This window comes from Macaca nemestrina, chromosome 2, assembly GCF_043159975.1.
Source record: "Macaca nemestrina isolate mMacNem1 chromosome 2, mMacNem.hap1, whole genome shotgun sequence".
Classification (NCBI taxonomy): Eukaryota; Metazoa; Chordata; class Mammalia; order Primates; family Cercopithecidae; genus Macaca; species Macaca nemestrina.
The window spans coordinates 128,544,377-128,561,483 of record NC_092126.1 but is presented as its reverse complement, the minus strand read 5'-3'; the positions used below and the strand labels follow the sequence as shown (position 1 = coordinate 128,561,483).

Genomic DNA, 17,107 nt, shown 5'->3' with positions numbered 1-17,107 from the left:
TCTCTCTCTCTCTCTATATATATGTATATATATAAAATATAAAATAGGATGTGTGTATATATATATATATACATATATACACACATACATACACATACACCCTATTTTCTTTAGTCAACCATTGATGAGCACATAGGTTGTTTGCTATTATGAATAATGCTGTGATGAACATACCAGTACAGGTGTCTTTTTGATATAATTTATTTACCTTTGGGTAGATACTCAGCAGTGGGATTGCTGCATCAAATGGTAGTTCTATTTTTAGTTCTTTGAGAAATCTCCATACTGTTTTCCATAGAGGTTGAACTAATTTACATTCCCACCAGCAATGTATATGTGTGACTTTTTCTCCATATCCATGTCAACATTGACAACAACAAATGTTAGTTGTAGTTGTGGTTGCTATTATTATTGAGACAAATGTAGGCAGTTAACAAGAGTTGGTGTCATGGAAAGAGCTAGTGTGCACAGCACAGTATTCAAACTCCTAGTCTTCCCAAGTCAAAAAAGTCACTGCTAAAAATGTTATCCTCTTTCATAAAAGTCATTTTTAGTTTCATTTAGTTTTAATACAATGTTCTATTTGCAGTTTCTGAATATGACAGTGAAAAGTGAGAAAGACTTCTGTGAAATACTACTGTTACTTTTACAGGCAGGTCCAATTGCATTTAGACCAAAATTAATCACTGACTTCAAGTTGATACACTCTTGAGGGAATAAACAGCAGAAAGTTATAAAAAGTTAGATTTATTTACTATCACTTTTTAAATGAATATTTTGAATAGCAGTATGCAAGGTTTGAGGATATAAACCTGTCTCCTGCTGACTTGAGCATCTAAGTTGCCCACAATTACCTGATTGTTTTGTCACTTTGATGGTACCTTCTATTTTTGGTGAGCCCTTTGCTTGTTTTTAGATAGGTTTTACTAGTGTAAAACATAAACATCCTAAACACCCCCAAATTTTCTGAAGCCAAAAGATATACATTAAATTGTGACAGGAGAGCTAATACAGATTTGTAGGAGGCTGTGAAAGGAGTTTTAAATGCAAAATGTTAAGAAGGATCACTCTTCTTGGAGTGCGTCCTTTCACCTCCTAATCTTTTAAGCAAACTGATCAGTACTAAACGAAAAGATGTGGTGGGATGAATTGCTTCGGAATAGAAAAAGCACTTTAAATGATTAGGCTTCCTACACATCTTAAAATACAATTACTCTGAAATTCCCATTAGATCCCATTGAATTCACAGGGCAATATGGTCTCCTTGTTTTGTTTAACAGCTATACATTCCCAAGGGTGTTAACGACTCATTGTGCTGGAGTTGAGCTCTAATATTCTTCTTCTCTGAGGCCTTATCACTTACCTAGTCTGTTGATTAACTATGTATAACGATATACCATTGTCCAATTGAGTAGGCTGTATTATAAGCATCTCAATAATACCATAACATCTAAGCAGAGAAAGAGAGGGTGCACTGATAAGTGTAAGTGCATGCACTGAATTTCTGAAAAGTATCTTCTCATTCTGCACTTTCAGTGCCACAGTTTAAACACCCAAATGTTCTTTCTGTGCATTTATGAATGTATAATTCTCTACATTCGGGATGCTTTTCATAAACTTTGGTCCATTTTTGTAGAAAATTGAAGAAATCATTCTAATTCCACATTTTGGACACTTTATAATTAACCTGAAATTTTTTCATCTGGTTTAAATATTCTGCCAACTCCTCTTGCACCTTACTTCCTGGTCAGTTCCCACATAAATTTCTGCAGCTGTAAAATGTCAGGCTGCTATTGATTCTATGTCTCCTTGCTAAAGGTTACTAACTTCATCAACAGTAATGCTATAAATTACATCTGTTAAGATTCTCTTATTCCTTGCTGCTAGCTCACAACATACCTTCAGTTTCTGGCTGCTTAATGTTGCTGACATTCATTTTGCCCATCATTCTACAAAGACTATAGAACTGAATTATTCTTGGATACTATCACCAAGTTGACACACTTTCAGCTTCTGGATCATGAGCTGAAACCAAAAATCTGACGTTTTTGGCAACAAAAACCCACAGTGTATTATCTTGGGTCCAAAAAGGCTTTCAAATAATGAAAGCATGACTACAGCTGTTGAATCTTATTCCAAGTTTCTTTCTGCCTTCCTTCACCCATGCACCCATAACATTCGGATGCATAGACCTGGAATAACATTCTCAGTTTTTATTCAGAAGAAAAAAATAGAGTTGTTAGAGATCTGTGTAAGCAAAAATTAATGGATCATCATGGCATTAATGTGAGCTAGAAGATTATAGATTCATAGATCTCAATTCATATGCTACAAACTTTTCACAGGTTTGCCACCTAATTGGGAACAGTCTGTGCAGTTTTCGTTTTGTACCACTGAAGTTATTCACTATCATGACAACTGTAACTAATTATGTTTGTCTGAGCTGGTCATGAAGTATGGTGGTGGTGGTGGGGCTGAAACTAGGAGTAGGAAAGGAAAGACAGCACAACACAAATCTGAAAAGAAAAATTGAAAAGATGCGTGACATGAAAGATGTGTGGGTGGGAAGCCTGTAGTATCTTTTCCCTAGGAGAGTATAAATATGCACACATTATTGACCTTATTGAAGTATAATTTACATGGGAAAAAAATCAGTGTACCTATTTTAAGTGTCCAGTTTAAGTTTTGATATGTGCATACATATGTGTAATGATCACAAAAATCAAGACACATAAAATTCCCAATTCACTAAAATAATATCTTCTGTTTCTGCCCAGGCAACCTCCCACCCTAACCCCAACTGCCATTATACTTTCTATCAATAAAGACTAGACTTACCTGTTTTAGATCTTCAAGCAAATTGAGTCATGTGATGTGTACTTTTTGGGGATTAGGCACTTCCCAGCAAAATATTTTTGAGATTCATTCATATTGTGTTCAACAAGTGTTCATACATAAGTAGACAAGCAGTCTGTGTAGCAGACATATGTTTTTATTTTTCTTGGACTAATACCTAGAAAGGGGGTTGATTAGTTATATGATAAGCATATCTGTAACTTTATAAGAAACTACCAAATTGTGTTCTAAGATGTTTATACCATTTTACACTCTCCCTACCCATGTATGACATTTCCAGTACTCCTAAATCCTCTCCAAATCTTGTTAATATCTGTCTTTTTCATTTTATCTATTTTAGTGGGTGTGTAGTGGTATCTCATTGTGGTTTAAAATTGTGTTTCTATGGTGACTATGATGTTGAGTATCTTTCAGTGTTTACTGACCCTCATATTCTTCTGTGAAGTATATGTTCAAATCTCAAATCTTTTGCTCCTCTTAAAAATTTGGTTGTCTTTTTATTGAGTTATAAAAATTATTCTTATAGTCCGGATACAACTCTATGATGTGCATTGTGAATATTTTCTTTCAATCTTTGACTTGACATCTTATTTTTTAATGATGGTTTGTCAGTAGCAAAAGTTTTTGCTTTTGAGGAAGTCTTATCAATTTGGTCTTTTTTGGTTAGTACTTTTATGGTCTAAGAAATCCATTATGGCTAGGTCATAAAATTTTATTATTTTAGGTTTTACATTTAGTTCCACGATCTGTGTCTAGTTTACTTTTTGCCTGTAGTAAGGGGTAGGAACAAAAGTTAGTCTTTTTCAATACAGTCTGATTGTTACAGCACTAATGGTTGAAAAGAGTACACTTTCCTCTCTGTTCTATTCAAGCTTTACTGACCTTTATCTTCTACAGTATCAAATGGTTACTGCAACTATCTCGTGAATTTTTTCACTTCAGATATTATATTTTTCTGCTTTAGAAGTTTCACTAGGTTCTTTTTTTACAGTACCCATTTCTCTCATTGCATTTATGTTTTTATACACATACTTGGAACTGCTGATAGCTGTTTTAAGGTCCTTGTCCACTAATTTCATCATCTCTCTCACTTCTGGGTCTCTTTCTGTTGATGCATTTTTCTCCCGGTTATGGAAAGGAGATTTTCTCTTAATTTCTTGTGTGTCTAGTAATTTTTTTATTGGATGTTGCTGAACATTGTGTTCCAGTATTGCCTGGATTTAGTTTTGCTCCTTTAAAGAGCACTGTGCTTTGTTCTAGTAAGCATTTAAATTTCATGTAGATTAGCTTAATCTTTTTGAGATTTCTAAAAAGTTTTATTAGAACGAGTATGGAGTACAGTAGCCCCCCGCCCCCTTATCTGTGGGGAATACTTTCCAAGACCCCTATGGATGCCTGAAACTGAGGACAGTACCTCCCCACACCTGATTACTATTGATTGGAATGCCTCTCTGTTCATGTCTTGCACTCACAAATGTAACTCTTTTCTGTCTTAACTAAGCACTTTGCCTGAACCGTGGTGGTAACTTTTGCAGTTTGAGGTGGGACAGCAAAACTAGCAAATATCTTTTTCCTTCTTCAAAATTCCACGGATAGAAGATGTGTTCTTACTGTAGATCTCAGCCACCTCAGCATATGACTTTTTTTTCCTTAAGTCAAGAACTTTCACATTTTTATTTAAAGGAAGTACTTTGTGGCTTCTCTTTGGCTTATCCAAATTTCCAGCATTGCTATTCTTGCATGTGGGGGTTGTTATTAAACGAAAAAAGGGTTACTTGTGTATAAGCACTGCAATACTGCCTCAGTCATTCTGATAACCTAAGTGACCAATGGGAGGGTAGCATATACTGGACAGAGGGATGATTCGTGTTCTGGGTGGGACAGAGTGGGATGGCTTGAAATTTCATTATGCTACTCAGAACAGTGTACAATTTAAAATTAAATGACAAGGTGATGGGTGCAGCACACCAACATGGCACAAGTATACATATGTAACAAACCTGCACATTATGCACATATACCCTAGAACTTAAAGTATAATAATAATAAATAAATTTTTAAAAAAAGACAAAAAAAATTTATGAATTGCTTATTTCTGAGATTTTCCATTGAAAATTTTTGGACTGAAGTTGACTGTGGGTAACTGAAGCTGCAGGAAGTTAGACTGTGGATAAGGGGGAGCTACTCTAGGTTTTATTGTAGGGACAATTTTGCATTACTACTGAGGCATGAATATTTTGGGGTCTCTACTAAATGACACATAAATTCAATGGTGTGTCTCGACTTTGGCTGGAACTTGAATACATTTCAGTTCAGGAGGAGCTCTGGTAGTTTTTCAGTTTATAGTTCGTCAATAATTGTCTTTCCAAGTAGCTGTTCTTTCACTTGTGGTGTCTTACGCTATATAGTTTCATAATCAGCCAAAAACTCAAGAACATCCTTGTGCATATTTTGTTTTTACTTTTATTTTTGAGACAGAGTCTCACTTTGTCGCTCAGGCTGGAAATGCAGTGGTACGATCTTCGCTCACTGTGACTTCTTCCTCCTGGGTTCAAGCGATTCTTGTGCCTCAGCCTCCGAGTACCTGGGATTATAGTCGCCTGCCACCATGCCTGGCTAATTTATTTATTTATTTATTTTTGAGATGGAGTTTCACTCTCTCAGGTTGGAGTGTAGTGGCACAGTCTTGGCTCACTGCAACCTCCGCGTCCTGGGTTCAAGCGATTCTCCTGCCTCAGCCTCCTGAGTAGCTAGGATTATAGGCATGCACCACCGTGCCCAGCTAATTTTTGTATTGTTAATGGAAAAAGGGTTTCACCATGTTGGTCAGGCTGGTCTCGAGCTCCTGATTTGTGATCTGCCCACTTCGGCCTCCCAAAGTACTGGGATTACAGATGTGAGCCACTGCACCCGCCCTTTGTGCGTATTTCTTGAGCTCTTTCCCTACATAGCTCCTTCCTTCCCCATACTCTGCCCTACAAATTCCAGTCATTTCAGCTTTCCCAATGTTGATCCCTGTCTCCTCTACTCGGTGAGGCCCCATGTTTCACCTGGGTTTTCCTTTCCAGAGTAGCAGTTCGGACAGTATCTCTAGGCAAAAAATCAGGGCAATTGTAGGCATCACCTCATTTCCTTCCTTTTTCTCAGGGATCATAGTTTTGTGCTGCCTATTGTCCAAAAACAGTGACTTCGTATATTCCATCCAGTTTTCTAATTGTTTCTGATAGATGGTCTCTTTAATGGCAGTTAGCCCATTATGGTCAGAAGCAGAAAAAGTATATTTTTTTAAAAGTTCAAGTAAGGCAATTATTTTACCATAAACAGGAATAAAGGGCCCTCAGCTAAATGGTATGGTCACTTGAATTGTGACTTAGTCCCTTTGAGAGTACTAGTGAAAGTCGGGTTTTAAGATACATGCCATGAGTACTGATGAAAAGGCCTATTTCTCCAATAGCAATTGTTTGTGTCCTAGCATTGTGGTTTGTGCTACATCTGTGTAGAACTTGCATTGTAATTTACTTAAAATATTTTCTTTAAGTTGACTTCCTTGTACCTTAAATTTATGTGAATAATAAACTATAATATGACTATAAATGGAATTGAGAAACTCATTCTGTTTTTATAATATACATTAAACTAAGCAAATGACTCTTTACGGGGTGGGGGGAGGGAGAGTCCCTGGACTACTGAAGTCATCTCATATCAGTTAGTACTTTCCTACACCTGGTTGGTTGTACTCAAACAGACCACATAGGCACTGAAAGAAGATGTGAGATGGGTGATGGAGATGAAAAAGGAATGGACATTTTCATTTATCATTTCTGATAGAAACATACAATTTTTAAAACTAGAATAAGCTTAGAAAACATCTAATCTAACCGACTCATCTCACAGATGAGAAAACAGTCTTACAGATGGACTAGCTGCTTTCCAAAGTCTCACCACTGGTTGATTAATTCAACAGTCACTTACCAACAGATACTAAGTGCTGGACACTCTTCTAGGAGCTGGGAATACAGTAGTAAATGAAGAGACAAAATCCTTATCTTCTTAGAGTTTACATTCTAGCAATGAGTAGAACCCCTTTTCTTGGGTCTGTGTTCAGTTGTGTATTAATAGGCTACAGGCTACAAAGGACAGCACCTGGACACCTTAATAACTGTCCCCATCTTGTCCTTCAACACCCTTAGGAATCAGGTTTTTCTCCATGTAAAATCAGCCCAATTTTGTAATGATCTCAGTCTAACCTACCTGGAATATACCAGCTCACTTCATATTTCCTAATGGAGCTATATCCCATGCTTTCAAGCTTTATCCCTGTAAGAAAAAAATATCGATCGTTTTTATGAGAAAGTGCCCATGACCAATTACATCATTTAGAATTTTCTTGAGTGTAGTTGGCCTCTGGTTGCAACACAGATCAGCCTGTAGACAGGGTCTCTTGGCTTCTTATCTCATGTAGCTTTAGGATTGTGTTCCTGCCCTGTTTTGGTCTCTCTTGGTGTATCACTTACCCAAGGTGTTTGTGCTGTTTATGTGTACAACCTCCTATATCCCCGTCCTGTCTTTGTTTAGATCTGGAAACTCTTCTGGTCTGAGGAAAAGAAGACTCTACTTTGACATTCCAGTCTTGAAAGCCGACTGTGTTCCTGACAGCTTCGATGTTTTTCACAGGCATAACCACCCCCAGAGAGGCAGAAAAGGTAGGATGGAAGAAATCATCAGAAATGAGTTTGGGCATGCAGTTGACCCTCCTTTTTGTCTTTAGATCAGTGGAATTAGTGAATACTGCTATGAACTCATGGAATTTTCAGCCTTCAGAATTCCCAGATGTCCTCAAGTTGTCTTTGAAGGATTCTTATTTTACAATGTGTGTTTTTCCTGAGAAAAGGAGAAAAACAGAGTGTGTCTTGTTAGTGGGATAGCTAAGATTTGAGGATAACTCCCTTTCATTACGGGATTGCTATGTCTCAGGCATGATGCTATGTACTTTATCATTTTCACCTTCACAACAATCCAGTGATACATGAATTATATGCGACCTCATGCTACAAATAAGGAAGTAGAATCTTGGAGAGGCCACTTAGTTTCACTAACATCAAATAACCAGTATGTGATTGGGGCAAGATCCAGTTCCATTTGTTACCAATGAAAGCCTTCTACGCTATAGCTCGTTAATATCAGTGTTGGGGTAAAAGTTATAAATACACAAATATGTGTAAAACATTAAATGTAGGTTTTTTCCTCATACAACCATCTATAACTGAACAAACTGAGTCAGAATCTGAAATTGTCTCAAAATCACTAAGTAAAGTGGTGATCTGAATGAGAATGCTAGTCTTTCGAATTTTGTCCAAGCTTCTTTGTAACACAGCATTTTAATTCCAGGAAAAAAACAATTCAAATTGAATTGGCTGGAATTGTTCGGTTAAAACTCAGTGTTTTTACAGTTGAAACCTAGAAGTTTTTTAAGTGCCAGTATTATAACTCTGCTCTTAAATCCTCTAAACTCAACAGATATTTATTCAATTATTGAGTGACATTCAAATATTTGAATGTCTCTTATTGATCATACTGTGTTTTTTATTGCTACCTGTATATCCCAAATAAACTATTCTATTGCCAGACCAAAATAAAAGATAAAATATTTTTTTTTCAAATTCAAAGAAGTTGTCTTTGGTGTATCTAGACAATCAATTATCCTGAAAGATTTGTAGATGCTTAATAGGTGAGAATAAAATAGAAAATGCCTTTTTCCTCAAAGTATTCTGTTGGGATGTGCCATTTGAAAGAAAAAAAATCAGTTTAAGGAGACACATAATCATTAAACAATCTTGTTTCAGTCACTATCACTGCAAATGCAATTAGGGCCAATTCTCCTGAGTCTATGCTAATGGAAGGAGGGTGTAACATGCATGGTTGACAGGCTCAGATAATCTGAATAACTGATTTTCAACATTTCCCCCTACTAAACCTATTTACCAGAGTTGCTAGCAAGTAATGGAAACTGCCGATTCTCGTTTCCTTCCTCTCCTCCCCACACCCGGCGCCCCAACACAGTCACCCTTTGATGGAGATGTTAGTGAGCAGTGAATTGGCCAAAAAGCTGTGGGAGGAAGAAGAAAGAAGGAAAGTCGATCAATCTTTGAATAAATAAAAGCTATTTTTATGTGATGCTTCTGCAATGGAAGGTCCTGCCACATGTAGAATATTGTCTGGGTTAATATTCTTATACATACTGGTACAATAAACCCACCTCAAATAATAGTCTTATTAAATTCATATAGGTAAGCAAAATAGCAATTCATTTTATTTGTTCAATAATATTAAAAGTTACAGATACAGTTGAAGTTTCTTTTGACATTTACCCTCAATCTCTCAGACCTGCCTCCTTACTCAAAAGGAGCCACATCTCTCTGATATGTACTTATTATTATACAAAATGTCCAGCTTTTCATCCAAGTTTTTTCTATGAATTTACATAGAAATTTAGTCAGAGAAAATAAGCATGTTTTTTGTTTTTACAGTAATAATAGCCTACCTATATAGTTTAGCTATGTGGGGTGACACTGTTATGCATTGCCCAAATCCCCCTTCAATGAAGGACTCATTGCCTCATCAGGGAGCACTTTCAGCAGACTGTCTGCATCTCTCAGCCCCTTCCTGAACCACCTCTGCTGCAACAGCCCCCTCACCCTCAGGCTCACCCCTGCCGAGACAGGCAATGGTCAGTGTCTGATCCAGTTCCATTTGGTACCAAGGTACTAGTTCCCATGCAAGCTCATTGTAAGACTACAAATGTCTTGCCATATTGGCACAGACTGGGGCAACTCAGAAAGATCTTCCTAGCCTCAGAGCTGCCTGTGGGGTGGCTGAGGCTGCTGTGGAGTCCACATCATAGCTCAACTTCTGTCTTCGCCCAATCCTGCTTCCTTAGATGCTGATGCGAAGAAGTTTCCTAATAAATTTCCAGAACAGTAACTTCCATCTCATAGTCTGCTTCCCAGGAAACCACCCGATGACATGTCGCTTGCTTAGTTTTTCACAGAATATGTCCTGGGAGCCCCATTTGCTAGTAAAATAGACCTATCTCATTATTTTAATCTTGTATTTGTGTCAGAACTGAGATGTTGTTCATCAAAGCCCTGGTTCCCTACATTTCTGAACCTGCATCTAGACTACATCATGATTAACTATGACTAAATTAGTGTGTTCTAGCCAATGGACTGTGGAGAGAAGTGATATATGGCACTCCCAGGTCCAATCTGTTGACGCTTCATGAAATTTTCCACATCCTTTCTCATCCTCCATGTGCTAACTAGATGCAAAGGATCTAGCAGAAGTTTCCAAGGTCCTAGGGACAGCAGAGTCACAGAAAGCTGGGTCACTGAATCACCACAATGAAGGTTACCCGTAAACCTCCACCTCAAATTGTTAACCTGTTCAAATATGTAGGGGCATTTCTTACAAGAATTAGTCTCTCCTCCTTAAAATTAAAGAACTCTTTGGCTGTTTCCAGTCTCTCACTATTACAAAACACATTGCTCTGAGTATTTTGTACATGTCTCCTTGGGTGCAAGTGTTTCTCTGGTATAAATAGTAAAAACAGAAGTGGACTTGCTAGGTCTTGAAATACACAAGCTTTAAAATTCAGTATTTTGTACCATTTCCCAAAGTGGTTATACCAATTTGTATTCCTACTAGGAGTGCATGGAAATACCTCTTTCTCATAGCTTTCAAATGTGGGACTGTGCCAGGCACTCTACTAAGTATTTTACCTGCCTTAAAATATTTGAGCCTCAAAGTAACTCTGAAGTGTACTTTTCTATTCCTTAGCTCTGCTTTTCAGATGAGAAAACTGAGGTCAATAATTTACTGCTGAAAGAGCTAAGATCTAAACTTAAGGTTGTCTGACTCCAAATTTAGAGATAGATTTCTTTTCTCTTACATTATATTGCTTGTATACAATTCTCATTCAAAGTTAGAAGTTGTCAGGTAAATTATTTAATTAAAGGTTATACTTTATTGGGGAGAATTAAGGACTGTAGTGGTCTTCGTGTATGGAGATTAATTGGTCATGAGGAGGTATCATTCATAAAGGTCAAGGGTTTATTTTCATGGGTCAAACAGTATGCAGGAGGGTTAAGCCTTCCCTCTCAGCTTTGAAAAAAAAAAGCATAAATGTATATAGATCTGTCAGTCATTTAAAAGGCTTTTCTAAAAATAAGTGAAACAAAAGCTAATAAAATCTGCATTCCGGGTGACTGCTTGCAAAGTGGCTGTAATTACTTGGCCAAATCACATCTTGCTCAGTGTTCCTCCCTGAACTTCCTTTGTCCTCGAATTGAACATAATGCAGAGGAGGTCTGTGTGGGTCTGGGACAAGATGGAATTTGGACCAGCTGTTTTCAAAGGTTACATTAGAAACTCAAAGGCTAAAGGCAGTTACTGTGAAAACTGCCTTCTAAAGTGGGAATCTCCCCATTGTATCACGTGCCTGTACCAAGAACTGTGGCAGGGGTGAAACTGGAAACACACAAATCTTCACAAGATGAACAAAATGTTAGACCCTATAGACAAGGCACAGGGACACATTTGAATTCCCAAATTCCTTCCATTTTTGTGGTTTTTGAGGTTACAATAGAATTTAAGTCTCTCTGGGTTCATGTTCATCTAGTTTTGACAAAATATGACTTCCTGTGTCAGTGAAAGAAGGTTTTGATTTACAAAAAAAAAAAAAAAAAAATGACGCAATTAGATGAAATAGTTTCACTAACTGTAAATTAATCAAAGTTAGATTTTTCTTAAAATATGCAGGGGTCAAAAATCTGGGCATGAAACAAGCACTGGACTGATTTGGGGTTTCCCTGGGTCTTACCATGTTGAAAATCCCTGAGTTCCTATAAATACCAAATTTGTTAAGGTGGCAAGAGGGCAGAGCAGAAAAAGATAAAGAGGGCTAATTGGGTATATATAATTGTTGGGCAGAAAGCTTAAATTTGGACTCTTCTGAGGCAAATGTGTCCCTTTAATGCTGTTACCTCTTTCTATGATGATATACATTCATTCATTTAGCCAACATCTATTGTGCTTACTACATGTCAGGCACAGTTACACACTTGTTCTACAGTGGGAGATGAAATAAACACAGACTTACAGTCTTCGAGTGGAGAGAAGATGAAATATATAAGTCAATACAACTATTCCTAAGTAAGTATTTAGGAAAACTGAGACAGTTGCTATGAAAAAAGTAATTGGGGTACATCAATGAAGAATGAAAGCAGAGACCTATGTAGATAAAGTCCTCAAGGAAGACGTGTCCACAGAGGCACAGTTTGAATGGAGACAGATGCAGAATGAGTCAGGGGTGAAATTTCTTAGGCTGGGAGGCTGCTCACATGAAGACTCTAGGACAGGGAAGAGCTTGGGATAACTGGAGGCTAGAACATACTGGGACAGTGGCTCAAGCAGGAGGTGGAGAGGGAAGCAGGGGCCAGGGAGTTCCAGAGAGTGGAATGATCCTAGAGAGTCTTAAGCAGAGAGATGACACAGTCAAATTCACATTTTAAAAATATCACTCCAACTGCAGTGCTCACACTCTATTCGAAGGAAAAGATGGTTGAGAAAGTAAGATGGAGGTAGGAAACTGACATAATGGGTGACTGCAATAGTTGAAGTACTGCAAGGCAGAGGAGCAAAAGTGAGATGTATTTATGTATCTGTTCCTTTGTCATTGGATGTACTCATTTGGACCTCTATCAAAGCTGCCATGAAAGTGAAAATACTGTATGAATCTGACTGTATAGCATGAATCCCATTAAGCTTTCTCAGGAAAGTATACTCAGGCAAGCTGGAAGGCCATTACTTTGGTTTCAAGCTCTGACAATTGTCAGAAACAGAGTATCCAAAGTGCCCAGATCTCTGATTATAGCAACGTGCGCAACTTCTGAGATTTGGCAAGTGTTCCCATGTGACATGTGGTGCATGAGGTTGCCATGGCAGTGAACTCCTCTAACAAGGATATTAGGAAGTATACTTACCTGAGTCTCTTTTCCATTTCCTTGACATGAGATTGAATGGAGAAGGCAGAGAGTAACAAGTGTAATGAGATTCTGTTTTGTCTATGTTTATGCTCATGGAATATCTGAAAAGAAAAGAAGGTATGACATCTATTTTTTCAAATGGCAGTGTGTGGGGGCGTAGGAGCTGTTCATTTTGAAACTTCAGTGGAGATTTTTGACTGGCTTTTACATATCCCACTGTTTGTGGATATGCTCCATCACAAGCAGATGTTTTAAATGCTGTAGTGGGCCAAATTTTGTTTTATTTTAGTATTTGTCCACCAAAGATTTCTGTGAAATTTCTAATGTTCATTTTTGAACTGTTTTGGAGAAACTAGGGAATTGGAAGTCCTGAGCAGTGGAATTGCCAGGCACTGGTTGAACATGTATTTGAGATCTCTAGCCATGAATTTAAAGTGATGCCAATCAGCACTTTTGCTTTTAAATAGCTACAATGTCTTCTAAGGCAAATAATATCTCCAATAGGAAATTGATTTGTTGTCCGTGGTATCTGTGGTTTGGGGTTTTCTTTCATTGAGTGATAAATATTTTTTGAGCATCTATTTTGAGCCAAACACTGTATGGACAAAATAAGCTAAGGGGAGCAGAATGAGGAAATAAAAAGGACAGAAGATAGAACTTAGGGATAAAAATAACTCAGGAAAAGGAACTTTAAAATCCCCTTGGTATTCACTTCCCAGTCTTTCATTTTCCATCTACATCACCTTAGATGAGTCACTTAATCTATGCTTTTGTTGATCACTTTAAATTTGAAGGCTTAACTAAACTACAGAGTCTTCAGTGGCCTTTAAGGGAAAGATGTAATCAAAATGCTAGGCATGACACATATATTTTACATATCTCTGAACCAGATAATCTCCAAAGATCTTGGTATCATTTAATAGGTAGACACAGCAAATAACTTGGATAAAGTTCTCCCTAGAGGTTGAGAAGTTGGTGAGGTTTTTTGTTTCCAAAAGAAAAAAAAAAAAAGAAATTGCTGTCTGGTGGGCTTATTTGCTCTGAATTTTTGCTGTCTCACCTAGAAAATGAGCATAGAAACTTGGGAACTTGAGAGAGAGAGAGAGAGAGGGCGAGAGAGAGAAAGAGAGAGAGAGAGAGAGTGTGTGTGTGTGTGTGTGTGTGTGTGTATGTGTGTGTGATGTTAAATGTGGACAATGTTAGCCATCTGTCTTTTTTTACATCAAAATTAAAAAGCACTTAGAACACAGAAATCAAAGCCCCACTTCACTGGCTTTTACTTTCTGAGTTCCCATGCTGACATAATCCCAAATGCTAATTTAGTCAAGTATGGCTAATCCTCTAGAAGCCTCAGCAGTAAACCATGTAATTTAGTGCCACTTTACAGAACTCTCAATTTAATTTTTCAGATTTGTCAAGGAGAAGGATAAAAGTGTGTTCACCCTATAAAGTAGAAACCACACTGAAGGAACTGCAATAATGCAGAACTTCCTATCATCCATGATGATGCACCAGCCTTTCCAACTCCATTATCTAGAGCTGTGGTTCTCCATCAGAGGCAACTTTGTCTCTCAGGGGACATACACAATGTCTAGACACATTTTGATTTCCATGATTGGGAGGCAGAGGTAGGTAGAGGCCAGGGATGCTGCTAAACCTCCAAAAATGCACAGGAGAGTTTCTCACAACAAAATTCTCTGAACCAAAATGTCAATAGTGTTAGCGCTGAAGTTGAGAAACTCATGTCTGAATTGCTCCTTAACCCCATAATTAAATATGTCTGATTTTTGGGATTGTAAGCATGCTAAAAGAAAAAGCTGGCTGCGTGTGGTGGCTCATGCCTGTAATCCCAGCACTTTGGGAGGCTGAAGTGGGCAGATCGCTTGATCCCAGGAGTTCAAGACCAGTCTGGGAAACGTGGCAAAACCCTGTCTCTATTAAAAATAGAAAACATTAGCTAGGCCTGGTGGCATGCACCCGTGGTCCCAGCTACTTGGGAGGCTGAGGCGGGAGGATTTCCTGAGTCTGGGAGGCAGAGGTTGTGGTGAGCCCAGATCACGCTACTACACTCTAGCATGGGCAATAGAGAGAGACTCTGTCTCAAAGAAAAAAAAAAAAAAAACAACCTAAAACCTTAATTTAGATTTTAACAGGGTATACTAATAGTTTTCTAAAGCAAAGTGCTTTTTAGTTTGTAAAATCAAATATAAAACATGGTCCATTTACAATACAAATGATATCTTTTATACATAGAAGGTATTTTATAGTATGCAAAAACAGAGTCACATATCAGCCAGGTCAACCTGTAAATTTGTTGTTGCTCCATCACATTGAAATTTCTACTGCTTTTTTTCTTTTTTAATCTTTTATTTTGAGATAGAGTCTCGCTTTGTCACCCAGGTTGGAGTGCAATGGTGAGATCTTGGCTCACTGCAACCTCCACCTCTTGAGTCTAAGCAGTTCTCATGCCTCAGCCTCCTGAGTAGCTGGGATTACAGGCGTGCATCACCATGTCTGACGAATTTTGTGTTTTTAGTAGAGATGGGGTTTCACCATGTTGGCCAGGCTGGTCTCAAATTCCTGACCTCAAGCAATTCGCCCACCTCAGCCTCCCAAAGTGCTGGGATTACAAGTGTGAGCCACCACCCCTGCTTCTACTTCATTTTTGATTTACATTATCAGTAATAATTGGAAAGGTTTTAGGATATTTTAAGGTAACCACATATATTTTTGTATACCTTGAAAAATTACATCTATTTTCTCAACAAAAATCTTTCCTTGTGAAGTGACTTCTTTTGCTACTAGCAATTTTTAAACATTGCCGTTGTCATGGTAATGTCTAATTATTATTACAAGTACATTCTCCAGATCTAAATTTGGGAACATGCAAGATATTCTCCAAGAAAGAAAAATCAGTGGTAAAAAGTCTTAGCCATTCTTTCTTTTGTTGCATAGTTGCATTCAGGTCATTTAATTCTGCCCATGGCATCAAGAATGCCTATTTTTATGAAAAGCTGGTTTTACAGCAGGAAAATTGGTCCATCTCTCGGTTATGATGCCTAATGATTCATGGTTGTTAGATAACTTTCAGAACACAACAGATTTGATTCACTGATGGAGTTTGCATTCCACAGCATCTCTTAGGATCTTTATGGGGGTCACGGATTTAGATCTTTTGTTGTGTTTAAACTCCAAGGTGTTCAGTCCTACTTTCTGCAGTCGTTGAGGGCAGCTGTAGAACTGGCAAATAAGCAACAGTGTGAGTTGAGGCAAGGTGGTGCTACCCATGAAAAGAACCAGGGGCCACAGGGGGTCTCAGCTCTTAATAATAGAGGCAGAGATTGTGCCTGAGAAGGGAAAGAAGCACATGCCATAGAGAAAGGTGGCTATAATAGGGACAACCAAAATGTAAATAGAATTACTTAAACTTTCTTTTTTTAATTATACTTTAAGCTCTAGGGTACATGTGCACAACGTGCAGGTTTGTTACATATGTATACATGTGCCATGTTGGTGTGCTGCACTCGTTAACTCATCATTTACACTAGGTATATCTCCTAATGCTATCCCTCCTCCCTTCCCCCACCCCATGACAGGCCCCAGTGTGTGATGTTCCCCACCCTGTGTTCAAGTGTTCTCATTGTTCAATTCCCACCTATGAGTGAGAACACGTGGTGTTTGGTTTTCTGTCCTTGCGATAGTGTGCTCAGAATGATGGTTTCCAGCTGCATCCATGTCCCTACAAAGGACACAAACTCATCCTTTTTTATGGCTGCATAGTATTCCATGGTGTATATGTGCCACATTTTCTTAATCCAGTCTATCATTGATGGACATTTGGGTTGGTTCCAAGTCTTTGCTATTGTGAATAGTGCCGCAATAAACATACATGTGCATATATCTTTATAGTAGCAATGATTTATAATCCTTTGGGTATATACCGAGTAATGGGATGGCTGAGTCAAACGATATTTCTAGTTCTAGATCCTTGAGGAATTGCCACATTGTCTTCCACAATGGTTGAACTAGTTTACGGTCCCACCAACAGTGTAAAAAGTGTTCCTATTTCTCCACATCCTCTCCAGCACCTGTTGTTCCCTGACTTTTTAATGATCGCCAGAATGGCTTAAACTTTCTAAAATCATATACGCATATTCTCCAAGTCTGTTCTTGGATAGCCAAGGTTTCCTGACCTCAGGGGCGTCTCA

General features: G+C 38.0%; 1 long non-coding RNA gene across 23 annotated transcripts in view; it reads right to left on the bottom strand.

The window, feature by feature from the left end:
* LOC105483454 (uncharacterized) overlaps positions 1 to 17,107 on the bottom strand; it is a 379,659-nt gene that overhangs the window by 42,200 nt on the left and 320,352 nt on the right. For 10 of the 23 annotated variants that reach the window (XR_011620148.1, XR_011620149.1, XR_011620144.1 and 7 more), the window contains 2 exons: positions 12,897 to 13,000; positions 3,020 to 7,737 (listed from right to left, as the gene is read on the bottom strand). This is a non-coding gene — a long non-coding RNA (uncharacterized lncRNA). The other 13 variants (XR_011620141.1, XR_011620136.1, XR_011620152.1 and 10 more) reach the window with 5 other exon arrangements.